This window comes from Aedes aegypti, chromosome 2 (genome assembly GCF_002204515.2).
Source record: "Aedes aegypti strain LVP_AGWG chromosome 2, AaegL5.0 Primary Assembly, whole genome shotgun sequence".
Lineage (NCBI taxonomy): Eukaryota > Metazoa > Arthropoda > Insecta > Diptera > Culicidae > Aedes > Aedes aegypti.
The window spans coordinates 386,197,256-386,209,591 of record NC_035108.1 but is presented as its reverse complement, the minus strand read 5'-3'; positions in this window follow the sequence as shown (position 1 = coordinate 386,209,591).

Genomic DNA, 12,336 nt, shown 5'->3' with positions numbered 1-12,336 from the left:
GAGGGCCTACTTACGGAAAGTGAAGTAATGTGTTGATGCTTGGATGGATTCTAAGTCAATGAAGGACCAGAAAATTATCTCCCAGTTGAGAACTGGCCATGCAAGGGCTTTTCACAATCTTGGAGAGACACCTTTCCATCAAATTTGCGAGGTCTGCGGTACAAATAACACAGTTGAACACGTTGTCTGGGGATGCCTGCTTTACGAAAATTCCAGGCAGATGGACGGGTTTTCAGGCAGCATCCGAGACGTTTTTCAGAATGACTCTACGGTGACTGAATCGATAATAGGGTTTTGTTCATTTTCGTCGTAAGCGCTACTATTCGTTGTAGGAAATTAGTATAATCCATCATGCTGAAGGAATGGAGGGAGTTGCCAGTAGATCTATATATTCTAGTAAAACATTTTATTATAGCGTTGATATGTTGTGTTTCAACCATTCAATACACACAGAAAGCCGTAAGTTGTGAGACGAATCTGGAAACTGATTGCGACGGAGTTGAAAACGATACGACGGATTGAGAATACGGTAAGATGCATTTTCTTTGCATTATTTCCAAAAAGAGATCAAGATTTATCAAAATGTTATTGTACAATGCTAAAGCCGTTTTGAGAAAGAATTGTTTGGCATCGGTTTGTGTCAGCATCATTCACTGCAATACTGGGAAAATTAGAGTTCTCACTGATCAATGCTTAATACGATGGATACTAGCACATCACCCTATGATTTTTACGGCTTCGGCACCATTCGAATATAATCGACAATCAAAATTCAAACGCTAAATACACTGTATTTGTTATCAAACCTCATCAATGAAAACATCCAGATAATTCTTTGTTCTCTCAGCTTCCCATTGACGAGATCTCCGAAATAAACAAACAATTTCGCCAGAGATGTCATCAATTCAAATGAATACGAATGAAAATGCTCGATTAGTTTCCAGTGGTGGGTGCCAATGTGGTGAACATTAATTTTCGTTAAAAACGGTTTAAGACACACCGTGACCTCTCTCCGCAAGCGAACTTCCTTTTCGGCCGAGCTACCTAAACCCAGGTCCCAGGATTGGTACGGTGCAACTTGGGGTTTTGTTTTAATTCTGGGTTTTAGGTGATTAATTTTTTGAGTCGCTCAACGGGAAAACCATTTAATTAATTGATGGTAGTTTGGGCGTTAAAACGTGTATGTTAAACCTGCTGGGCGCGAGATTTATGGCCGTCGAATGAATCAACTAAGTTTGTTTGCGGTTTTACGTTCGACATCAGCAGCGTCCGGATGGCGAATGCGGTGGGACGTATTTGCGTGATTGCCAATTAAACCATAAAATGTCGATGTTTTCGGGTGGAGATTGAGTGATGATGATAAAGGCGATTATCACTTTGGAACGATTTCAACTACCGTTGAATTCGGTTTGCCGTTGACGTGAAACGGGTCGCAGAAATATAAAACTTGCTCGGTGGATGTTTTTCCACATTGCAGGTTGGTAAATACTGGGCATGGTTACAGACACTCAAGCTGAAAATGTGGAACCACTCAATGTTTTAGAAGATGATTATTTTTTATTGATACTGTTTAAGCGCAGTGTGATGCTAAAAAATAATTTAATGTGATGAACTTATATGTCTTTATGCCAAATTTATAGTAACTGCATACTGAAATAGTGATGGCAGTAAAATATTGCATAACATAAAACTCCCGCTGATATCAAATAAATCCTTCCGAAGCGTTTGTTGATCACGTTCTCAAACAAAGGGACTTCGTTCCACCATAAATTCTAATTAATCAAACTCTACTCTCCATTTTGAATCCCATCTCAAAACAGCAGCTGACATACTGGTTGAAACCCCTCTAAGAAAGAGATATGTTAGAAACACGTAAATCTGCCGAGCATTTCACCACCCTTGATTCATTCGTTAGATCAAGTTGGAAGAACCGAGAAATCACCCAAAAAAAGAATATCATTCACACCCTATCTGACATTTCTTTTCAAACGAAAGCCCGACAGAAAGAGAGAAACCGAGAAAATAATCCTGGACACTGGAACTAAATAGGGCTTATTGAAGGCTATAAAATAGGGAGGAATTTCATCGCTTCTGTATGTGTTTGTGTGTGCTGAAGAAAGTGAACTCCGACAGACAGCTTGATAAAGACAATCAATCATCTTTCAACCCTGACGACTGTACAAATATGTCGAATAAAAAGGGAGGGTTTACAAATACACACACATTTACACCCAAACCGAACACGTCACCGGATTAGATTGATTGCAGTTTGAAACAGCGAACCAAGGGGGGATCACAAGCCAACGTGCTCATAATTCAAGTTTATCATACCGGCTTTGCACAGCAACACATAAATCACACTGGTAGACGTCATACGCTGCTGAGAGGGTCCACGGAAAATTGCGCAATTCTTATATTGCCTCAATCAAGCGTCAATCGGACAACGTTACGTTAACCGCAATCCATGGATGAATAAAAAATAAACTTTAAACCCATAGCAAATCATAGCAAATGGTTTCGATTTTGAAACGTATTTAGCTGACAAGTAGCTAGAGTAGTGGCATCAATTCTTAACAGGGGGTTACAATTTTATGGTAATGTCAGTACTTACTATTGATATGATTTTCTAGATTGCGTGTCAGCATCCTACAGTTCTTCTATAAGAGCAGGATATCTATTTGGAATTCATTTACAAATAATACTGTTCTGCTACTTTCTGAGAACTTTTAAGATATCCAGAAAATAACTGTATATTGAATTATCGAAGCATCGTCTTGTTGGATTTATGAACATTTCAAGAGATCTTTTGTTTGCAGTATATCGTTCTTTGAACTTCCGTCCATCACACGATATGTTGCAAACGAAGTTTTTTTTTACAAGTTTTGTACAAAATACACATACAATAAGCGCGAGCACGGAATTTTTATTACTTTTAACAGATGTTCCCAGAGATCATCTTTTTCATCGAGCTTATTTTGCCTATGTTTTAATCCTCAATGAACGACTTTACCAAAGACGCCATTTTTCTAAGTGGTCAGGCTTCTGAGATATTTGCAAAACAACGGCACCTAATAACCAATTTCCGAATCTGAATGGTCACCGCATGTCAGTCCTTGATCTTCTAAATAATTTTGTCCTTTCTTCATCTCTTTCATCCTCCTTTGCTGTTGCCGTTTTAACGTTTCACGATCTGTTGGGCCCTTGCTTCAGTACACGCGATGCTATATTCCTCGTCGAACCCATCATTCCGTTGACTCCATCCCACATAACCGACGATGCTTTCAGCTGCATCGTTGATAGCTGCTCGCAATGTGCTCCGGCAGTCAAACAAGCGTATTCTCTAACACTGATGTTACTTCGAGTTGTTGTTTCTCTACCACTAATATAACTTCGAGTTGTTTGCAGATGCAGATACACACTTGTACCATTGAACCCACATACCTCCTGAGAAGAAGGCCAGAAGGCGCAAGCCTGCCGAAAGCCTCCAAAGTGTTTGATCTGCGCTAACAAAGAGAGTAACAACCACGTTATAGGAGGCCTGCGATGACCGGCCTTCATAAAGGCGACTGCTACTAAACCACAGTGGATGTAATGCAAATCAACCTCAACCACTGTGACACAGCACAATACTTGCTGTGGCGGAGTACAAGTGCGATGTGGCTATCATATCGGAGCCATACCGTGTTCCGGCCGGCGATGAGAACTGGATAGCAGACAACGCGAAATCAGTAGCGATATGGAAGGTGGGAAGATATCCTTTCCAAGAAATTGGCAGATGTTGCAGATGAAGGGTTTGTTATAGCCAAAATTAACAGAGAAATAATAAACGAGATACTCGACAAGCTGACTGATGAGCTCATTGATCGCAGACCTGTCTTCATAGCCGGAGATTGAAACACGTCGGCCAAACAATGGGGCAGTCGCTTCACCAACTCAAGAGGGAGCAGTCTACTGGAGGCCTTAGCAAAGCTTAACGTAGATGTTGCCCAGTAGACTGGCCCTTAAACAAACAAGTTGTAAAACTCAACGGGGCACCCCCTAGATATGAGACTTAGGGTAAGAGAAACGCTCTCTCAATATTTCAACTCAATTGGTTGCTCCACCTGCTGGCGCATTCGATTTGAAGTTTGTATGGGATATTCGTCTCAAATATATTGAAAATTGATCCTATGTCACTGTTTCGTTCCGTATACTAATTGTTCACGTAAAAATAAGCCCAGAATGACAAATACACTACTTGATACCCTAATGAACAAAATTGCAGAAGGTTGTATCTGGATTTAATCTCATTTTCATTACTCTTTCTGTTGCTACGACCGTGGCACTAGCAACCTTGCCCGCTACACCTTCACAACAAATTCTCTCCATCAACGCTAGGAGCGCTACTGAACAGACAGACAGATTTAATACAGAGAAAATTCAATCACCAATGTTTTGATTTGGAAACTATTGTGCTCATGTGCTATCCAACATTCTAAAATTATTTTATATTTCTATTCAAAAGTAAAAGTCTTATTATTAAATTGAATTGCTTAAAAGCTAACATTTGCTTCTAAAATTACAGATAAGATATTTTTCCAAAAAGCACTAGAAGTGTCTTAAATTAGTTATAAATAGGCTTAACGAGTTGGTAGGTTATACATTGACCAAAATTATTGAATTATGTAATCCTTATGTAATGAATCTTCTACAGGAAGAGCTATGCGCCTTTATCAACCGAATTATTGAACTTAAATTAATCATCCTACAAAACGGTAGGTAAAAATTTAAAACTAAATGTATGCTTAAGATGTATTATATTTCTATAATGATCCTAGCAGATTGCTTCGATAAAAACTGGATTGTTACCTAACGTGTTTTCCATAATAGCGCACTATTAAATGTAAGTAGCTCAATATTGTACAAGGCATAAATAATTATGAAGAAATATTTTCAGCTTGAAGCAAATTACAATAAAGTCGCTATCAGGATTAGTGCGAAGTTTGTTTCTGGCAACAAACTTCAAGATTTAATATCGACATGGAAAGACATACCGCTACCCCAACCCCTCGTCCAGGGTACAGTTGTGTCGCTTGTAAGCGACCGGATTCAGCGGACAATATCGTTGCTTGCGATAAATGCAGTTTGTGGTGGCATTATACATGCGCGGGAGTTAGCGATTCCGTTAAAGAACAGGAATGGACTTGCAGGAATTGTCTTCCTGTTCCCACAATACCACAATCAGTGCGATCGACTACATCAAGTCGCAGAGCGATTCTCCAGATGAAACGGCTAGCCGAACAGCAAGAATTAGAGAGAAAACAGTTGGAGTTGGAGAAGAAGCAACTGGAACTTCAGAAGAAGCACTCGCAGGAGAAATTTGATCTGGAGGAGACTATAGCGGAAGAGGAAGATAATCACAGTGTCAGAAACCGCATACTCGAGATTGAGTCACGAGATAAGCAGGTATCCACGTGGATTAATCAGCATGCCCCCGTAATACAATAACAAGTCGACCAGTCTTCACATCCCGCAGCAGCGCTTACTGCTTTTCCACGTTCGATGCAATCCTACACCAACAACCAAGCAAATGATGAGCAAGATATACATGGCACCGTAGGAGGAAACGATCCCTCGATCCAATACGGGCGACGTAAAAATCCTACTCCCCACGAAATGGAGAAAGCCGAGCAAGAAGTGCAAACTGAATTCCAGCAGCTACAGCAACAGCTGGAACAATGCCAACAGCAGTCGGAACCGACGCTCGCCCAAATACAGGCGCTTGAAACACAGTTGCAAAGATTCCGGATTCAAGTTCAACAACGAAATCACTCTACTCCTCTTGGACTTCCTGCGCGAAGCACATTTAAAGGTGCGATCCCTAAAGCAAAGGAAGCAGGACAAATCAACGAAATACAACGATCGTTTGAGAAGTCGCTCCCAACGACAGTCTCGCTGAACCAATCGCGGCAGAATGTATTGCCAAATCGTTCGGCAGATAAGCTTATTTCGTTCGAGCAGACGCGAACGTATCACGCGCACTCAAATCCAATCTTATCTGAGCGGGTGACAGACGAACAGCCGCGTACCCTGCAAGCCTCATCAACTATTTTCCCTCCTGGATCGATTCCATGCCGACCATCGATGACACACCATGCCCACTATGATGCTCCTGGCAATGCCCCAATTTCCTTCGAACAGTTACATACGTTTCAGGCACCTCCGAATTTCTCGGCCGCACCACCAAATGAGGTTCAGCGTCGACCGTCACCAGAACACCTCGCAGCACGGCAGGTGATGCCACGTGACTTACCTGAATTCACAGGCGATCCAGAAGAATGGCCGATTTTCTTCAGCAGCTTTACAAATTCCACGACTGCTTGTGGGTTCAACAACGTTGAAAATCTTGCCCGCTTGCAACGCTGCCTTAAAGGAAACGCCTTAAAGTCCGTGCGATATTACCTTTTGTCACCCGACTCTGTACCCGACGTTATTAATACTCTCCAAACGCTCTATGGCCGCCCGGAGGTTATTATCAACAAGCTGATTCGAACTGTGCGCGAGACTTCAGCACCAAAGTCCGAGAGACTGGACACGTTGATTGATTTCGGAATGTCCGTTAGAAACTTGACGCAACATCTTATTGCAGCGGGACAGCAAGCTCACCTACTGAACCCGGCTCTACTACAAGAACTGGTTGAAAAATTACCAGCCAATATTAAACTCCAGTGGGCCCAGCATCTGTCATTCTACCCTGAGGCTAGCCTGCAGAATTTCAGCAACTTTATGTCAGCAATAGTCGAATCGGTCAGCAAAGTGGTTGTATTTGCCGGCGGACAAAGCACAGTAAAGAACGAGAAACCGCGGAACAAAGACAAAAGTTTTGTTCATGCTCACGCCGAGAGCTCAACAGCTGGTCATGCTGTGAAGGAAAAAGAAGAACGCGAGAAAGTATGCCTATTTTGCGGGAAAGTGAATCATCGTGTTCAAGATTGTTTGAAGTTCCAACAACTTCAGGTAGAAGAACGATGGAAAAATGTCCAGGTCTTGAAGATTTGCAGAAGTTGTCTTAATCCTCACGGACGTCGCCCATGCCGAAATTCGAATCGCTGTGGAATCGACGGTTGTCAATTCCGTCATCATCACTTGTTGCACAAAAACGATGGAGAAGCTTCCAAGAAGTCGGCTGGGGTTTCACGAGTAGAAGATCACGCACATCATCATCATGAGCAATCCATTCTTTTTCGCATCATTCCCATAACAATCCATGGGGCCACAAAGTCTGTTACTGCGTTCGCTTTCTTGGATGAAGGTTCTTCTGCAACACTCGTTGAACGCAGTTTAGTCGAAGAACTTATGGTGGAAGGACCAAACGTGCCACTTTGCCTCAAATGGACAGCTAATATGACAAGGAATGAGGATGAGTCACAGATAGTGTCACTTGAAGTATCCGGGATAGATCAAAAGAATCGATTCCATTTGGTGAACGTACGTACGGTGGAAAGTTTGAATCTGCCTACTCAGACGATATGTTTTGAGGAACTCCAAAAGGATCATCCACACCTTAGGGGCCTCCCTGTCCATGATTACAAGAACGGCACCCCCAAGATACTCGTAGGCCTTCGAAACTTGCAGTTAGCGGTACCATTGAAGATCAGGAAAGGAAAAAGCGGCATAATAGCGACTAAAACTCGTTTGGGATGGTGCCTGTATGGCAGCCTGGATAGAGAACGACAAAGTGAAGATTTCAACTATCACGTATGTGAGTGTGATTCTGAAGCAAGACTAGAACAGCTAGTCAAAGATTATTTCAACGTTGAAGACTGTGGAGTAGTGCGTCGAAGTATTATGGAATCCGATGCGGACGCAAGAGCACGAAAGATCATGGAGGACACCACCCGCAGGATAGGAAACCGTTTCGAAACTGGTCTTTTATGGAAGACTGATTTCGTCGAGCTGCTTGATAGTTTTCCGATGGCTTTGCGCCGTCTGCAGTGTCTGGAGAGACGCATGGAGAAGAATCCCGAACTAAAAGAAAACATCCATCGTCAAATTCAGGAATATCAAGCGAAGGGTTTTGCTCACCTGGCAACGGAAGACGAACTTTCCAGGGCGGACCCCAGACGGATCTGGTACCTCCCACTAGGAGCAGTTTTCAATCCAAAGAAACCTGGAAAAGTGCGGCTAATCTGGGACGCAGCAGCAAAAGTGGATGGAATCTCGCTGAACTCACTATTACTGCCAGGTCCAGACCTTCTCGTATCGCTGGTATCGGTTCAGTTTCTTTTTCGTCAATACCCAGTAGCCGTCAGTGGAGACATCAAGGAAATGTTCCACCAGACGAGTGTTATTGAGCGAGATCGGCCATCTCAATGCTTTCTGTTCCGCAGTAACCCGTCAGTTGAGCCTAGCGTCTACATTATGGACGTGTTGACTTTCGGAGCCACTAGCTCTCCTACGTCGGCTCAATTTGTAAAAAATCAAAACGCACAGGAATTTGGAGATAAGTGTCCAAGGGCAGCAGATGCCATAATAAAAAGGCACTACGTCGATGACTACGTCGACAGTTTTGAGACAATCGAGGAAGCAAGGACGGTATCAAGCAAGGTAAAATGGATTCACGCACAAGGAGGATTTGAAATCCGAAATTGGTCGTCGAATGAAAAAGCGGTATTGGAGCATCTTGGTGACCAACCGAGGAAAGAAACGAAGGATTTATCATTGAAAGACGATACAGAACGTGTTCTAGGAATGTTGTGGAGTACTGGAGAAGGCATTCTATGTTTTTCTACAACCTTCAAGGACGAAATTGCAGGGCTAATTGAAACGGAAACAAAACCAACCAAGCGTCAAGTACTGAAATGTGTCATGAGCCTGTTTGATCCGTTGGGGCTGTTGGCGTGCATTCTAGTACATGGGAAGATCATGATGCAGAACATTTGGCGCAGTGACATAAAATGGGATGACTTTATCGATGAAATCACTTACGAAGTGTGGAGGAAATGGATTGGACTATTAGATGAAGTCAATGACATTCGGATTCCTAGGTGCTACTTTCAGAATGCGGGGGCCGAATTGTACCTTTCATTAGAGGCTCATGTTTTTGTCGACGCTAGCGAAGCAGCTTATGCTGCTATGGTGTACTTCCGTATAGTTGAGCAAGATGGCACAGGGAAATGCGCTTTAGTGACAGCTAAAACAAAGGTTGCCCCGTTGCGTTATGTTTCTATTCCACGGATGGAGCTAATGGCCGCACTTTTGGGAGCCCGGTTGTTTCTGTTCGTCCGTGAAAATCACTCCGTCAAAATCAACCGAGTAGTCTATTGGTCTGACTCAGAAGTCACCCTGGCTTGGATTCGATCTGAACATAGAAAATATCGCCCGTTCGTAGCCTGTCGCGTTGGAGAAATCTTGCTCTCGACCAATGTAAACGATTGGCGATACGTTCCCAGCAAACAGAATGTTTCAGATGAAGCTACCAAGTGGAATGACGGAGCAAGGCTTAGCGCTGAAAGCCGTTGGTTCAACGGCCCAACATTTCTGCAGTTACCGGAAAAGGAATGGCCGAAATCGAAGAAGAATATCACGGCCACGGATGAAGAACTGAGAGCATGTTACCTACATCAAGAAGCCAATGTTCTGCGCACACCAATAGAATACATTCGATTTTCCAATTGGAATCGATTGCTTCGAGCCACGGCGTATATAGTTCGTTTTGTAAATCTTCGAAACGCTGTGGAAAAGAAATCTAGCGAAACATTGACTCACGAAGAATTGAAAGCAGTAGAAATTCTACGTTGGAGACTAGTGCAATCAGAAGTCTATCCGGATGAGATTGCGATTCTCTTCAAAAACAAGACCAGGAAAGTCGGCGACAGGTTAGATCTTGAGAAGTCAAGCCCTCTTTGGAGTTTAACTCCAATGCTTGATGACAACGGAGTTCTTCGAATCGACAGTCGCATTACGGAAGCTCAAAGAGTAGCTGAAGACGTGAAGTATCCAGTTATACTACCCAGAAAACATCATGTTACCAGCCTTATCGTGAATGACTACCACAGAAGATCCCTACACGGAAACTCTGAAACAGTGGTCAACGAATTACGTCAGCGATACTATATTGCTCAATTGCGCACCCTAGTAAGAAAAGTAGAGCAACAGTGTCAATGGTGCAAGGTGTACAAAGCCAAGCCTTCAATTCCAAGAATGGGTCCTCTCCCGCAAGCACGTTTATCTCCAGGAATACGCCCATTCACCTATATCGGCGTCGACTATTTTGGGCCAATCTTGGTCAAAGTGAATCGATCCGTAGCTAAGCGATGGGTGTGCTTGATTACGTGCCTAACAGTCCGTGCCGTGCACTTGGAGCTGGCGCATGATCTTTCGACGAAGTCCTGCATTGCCTGCCTCCGTCGTTTTATTGGTCGCAGGGGTTCACCGAAAGAAATATATTCCGACAATGGACGGAACTTTATTGGAGCGAATCGCGTTCTAAGAGACCAAATTCATCTCATCGAACAAGATGTGGCGACGACTTTCACTAATACGGAGACAAAGTGGATTTTCACTCCTCCGTCCTGTCCTCACATGGGCGGTTCGTGGGAGCGTATGGTACGCTCAGTAAAGAAAGCCATGGCAAGCCTTCCGCAAGATAACAAACTCGATGATGAAGGGTTACAGACCGTCTTAGTGGAAGCCGAGGCCATTGTTAACTCGCGACCACTTACCTACTTACCGCTCAACTCGGCTGAACAGGAATCACTAACCCCAAACCACTTCATCATGGGAAGCTCGTCCGGAATAAAACAACCAACAATAGCTATACAAGAATCTGCGAGCAGAATTACCGCGTCTTGGGATTTGATACAGCGACGCACTAACCACTTCTGGAGACGTTGGGTTCTGGAATATCTGCCTACACTTACCAAACGTACGAAGTGGTTCAACGAAGTGAAACCTATTAAAATCGGAGATCTGGTGATCGTGATTGATGAGACCAGAAGAAATGGCTGGCTACGTGGTCGTGTTCTAGAGGTTACAGCGGGCAAAGATGGTCGAGTTAGGCAAGCGATAGTTCAAACATCTGGTGGATTGTTTCGACGACCTGTTTCCAAGTTGGCAGTGCTCGACGTAGTTGGATGCAGTGAGGGGGATCCTCACGGGGAGGGGGATGTTGCTACGACCGTGGCACTAGCAACCTTGCCCGCTACACCTTCACAACAAATTCTCTCCATCAACGCTAGGAGCGCTACTGAACAGACAGACAGATTTAATACAGAGAAAATTCAATCACCAATGTTTTGATTTGGAAACTATTGTGCTCATGTGCTATCCAACATTCTAAAATTATTTTATATTTCTATTCAAAAGTAAAAGTCTTATTATTAAATTGAATTGCTTAAAAGCTAACATTTGCTTCTAAAATTACAGATAAGATATTTTTCCAAAAAGCACTAGAAGTGTCTTAAATTAGTTATAAATAGGCTTAACGAGTTGGTAGGTTATACATTGACCAAAATTATTGAATTATGTAATCCTTATGTAATGAATCTTCTACAGGAAGAGCTATGCGCCTTTATCAACCGAATTATTGAACTTAAATTAATCATCCTACAAAACGGTAGGTAAAAATTTAAAACTAAATGTATGCTTAAGATGTATTATATTTCTATAATGATCCTAGCAGATTGCTTCGATAAAAACTGGATTGTTACCTAACGTGTTTTCCATAATAGCGCACTATTAAATGTAAGTAGCTCAATATTGTACAAGGCATAAATAATTATGAAGAAATATTTTCAGCTTGAAGCAAATTACAATAAAGTCGCTATCAGGATTAGTGCGAAGTTTGTTTCTGGCAACACTTTCAGTTGTTGAAAGTTAGGCTTAGATCAGCACTCCCGTACAGTCACTAATATGCATGCGACATGTGCCTCAGCTCGCTCAGCGTCATAGGTGGCTATGATGCGCTTAGTGGCTACCTCCGAGCTATGTTGAAGAAATACAAGCAGTATTGCATGATATACTTCAGATGATTAAAACACCAACTTTATTAATTTTGATCATGGGACAATCTTCTACAATATTCTTCGCTATTATATCAAGTAGTGTTTTTGACATTCTGGGTCCAATTGAACGCGATCTTCGATTTTCCTGAACCAAACAGTAGATGATGTACTGTTGCTCATATGTTTGAGCTGAAAATCCCATATTAACTTCAATTCAAATGCGCCAGCTCAAGGAACGACCAAATGAGCTGAATTTTTCAGAAAGGCTTCCTCTAACCCCAAGAAATAATCCTGGGGGGTGCCCGGTGGAATCATACAACTTTATTTTTCTCCCATACTGAGCTGGGACAGT